This window comes from Populus nigra, chromosome 2, assembly GCF_951802175.1.
Source record: "Populus nigra chromosome 2, ddPopNigr1.1, whole genome shotgun sequence".
Taxonomy (NCBI): Eukaryota; Viridiplantae; Streptophyta; class Magnoliopsida; order Malpighiales; family Salicaceae; genus Populus; species Populus nigra.
The window spans coordinates 20764164-20766663 of record NC_084853.1 but is presented as its reverse complement, the minus strand read 5'-3'; positions in this window follow the sequence as shown (position 1 = coordinate 20766663).

Below are 2500 nucleotides of genomic sequence, written 5' to 3'. Positions count from 1 at the left end.
GCTCCCCGGGATGGCCGGGTGAGATGACCCGGCGGCCCGCGACGGGTCATTCAATTCCATGCCCCGTCAACATAACTCCCGATGTACTGTTTGCTTTTTCGGAAGAAGAGATCCATCCCCCCATCCTCGGCCAGCCAAAAACGCTCCAATTAATGGCCGGGTGAGATGACCCGGCGGCCCGCGACGCGTCATTCAAATCACTGCCCTATCGGCTACAACTGCTGATGGGTGGGATTAGAGGCCTGCCATGGTGGTGAGGGGCGGCGAGGACCGTGAAAGCTAGAGTTTTTCAGAGGCTGCCGGGAAAAAGGCCCCTCGGGTGGCGGGGTGCGAGGACCAGGCGCGTCATTCAATTCTCTTCCCTATCAACTTGGCTCCCGTTGGCGGGATTGGAGGCCTACTGTTTGTTACAGGGCTAAAATCGTCAGGGGAAGAGCTGACGAAACAATGCTGGTTTGGATGCAGGGGGTAGTGTTGGAATCGGCAGCGCGGACAAAATCGGCAAAGTCGACAAAAAAGACTGTTGGTCTGGACATCGGGGCAGCGGCAGCCATGCCGACAGGGGGGGAAATCGGCAGCGCAGATTTGTGCAGCTGCAGGTTCGTCGGGGAAATCGGCAGCGCAGATTTTTCGATGAACATGGGCTGGAAGATGGACTGTCCAGGCCAGGCAGGGAAATTCGTCAAGGGGACACGCTGACGAAAGTAGGCTCGTCGGTGAAAATCGGCAGCGCAGATTTTTCGACGAACAGGGGCTGGATGCTGGACCGGCCGGGCCAGGCAGGAAAATTCGTCAGGGGGGCACGCTGACGAAAAGAGGGGCTGCCGCGTGGAAAATCGGCAGCGCAGATTTTTCGACGAACATTCGTCAGGGGGGCACGCTGACGAAAAGAGGGGCTGCCGCGTGGAAAATCGGCAGCGCAGATTTTTCGACGAACAGGGGCTGGATGCTGGACCGGCCGGGCCAGGCAGGAAAATTCGTCAGGGGGGCACGCTGACGAAAAGAGGGGCTGCCGCGTGGAAAATCGGCAGCGCAGATTTTTCGACGAACATTCGTCAGGGGGGCACGCTGAGGAAAACAGGGGCTGCCGCGTGGAAAATCGGCAGCGCAGATTTTTCGACGAACATTCGTCAGGGGGGCACGCTGAGGAAAACAGGGGCTGCCGCGTGGAAAATCGGCAGCGCAGATTTTTCGACGAACAGGGGCTGGATGCTGGACCGGCCGGGCCAGGCAGGAAAATTCGTCAGGGGGGCACGCTGACGAAAAGAGGGGCTGCCGCGTGGAAAATCGGCAGCGCAGATTTTTCGACGAACAGGGGCTGGATGCTGGACCGGCCGGGCCAGGCAGGAAAATTCGTCAGGGGGGCACGCTGACGAAAAGAGGGGCTGCCGCGTGGAAAATCGGCAGCGCAGATTTTTCGACGAACAGGGGCTGGACTGGCCGGGCCAGGCAGGAAAATTCGTCAGGGGGGCACGCTGACGAAAACAGGGGCTGCCGCGTGGAAAATCGGCAGCGCAGATTTTTCGACGAACAGGGGCTGGACTGGCCGGGCCAGGCAGGAAAATTCGTCAGGGGGGCACGCTGACGAAAGTAGGCTCGTCGTGGAAAATCAGCAGCGCAGATTTTTCGACGAACAGGGGCTGGACGCTGGACTGGGCCAGGCAGGAAAATTCGTCAGGGGGGCACGCTGACGAAAACAGGGGCTGCCGCGTGGAATGGCAGCCTACACGCAGATGCGAATTCGGCAGCGCACGATGGCTTGAGCAGGTCATGGGTTCGACTTGGCGCGATCTGAAACCTGGACGAGGGACTGTCGACGCTGGACGAGCCAGCGCGGTGGCCTGTCGTGCCCCGTTCAGGGGGGGCCTGCCGCGGAGACAGCCCTCGCGGGCTCGACAGCGCAGGCCAGCGTCCCCGACGTCGCTGGCCGCGGCAGGCGAGCTGCCGGGGTTCCCGCATTCCTACAAGAAAACGTCGTGCTTTCCACATGAAACCAATCCAGTAAAATCAGCCATATTTTTATGAGGCTGCCCACTGAATTTGGGGTCATTCCGGGCCGGTTCCTAGTTTTGCGGATTTACTCGATTTCTAATGGTAGGAAAATTAAAACAAATACTTCCCGACCTCGAAAAATTCTGGGAAAATTAATGAAGGTGGATTGGATTTTTGCCAACCTCTCTGCAAAATTTCAGCTCAAAATACCAAGAAATGAATTTTTTAGAGGGGGGGTGACAGCTGGGACCTAGTAGTGTCTCCCCCTGCCAGAGCTGCAATGACACTTATTGCTCTTTAGGGAGCCACCAGGCCGGCGCCCCTCAAAGACCACACGCGCGCGCGCGCCCGCCCGCGCTGGGCGCTGGGGCGCTGGGGCCTGAGGGCCTGGGGCCCTTGGGGGCCCTTGGGCGCTTGGGCGCGCGCGCGCGGCCCCCGCAGCCATGCCGCGCCGCGCGACGCGCGGACAGCCCCTGCTGGCTTGCTCTCTCGCCCGCGGGGGGGCTGC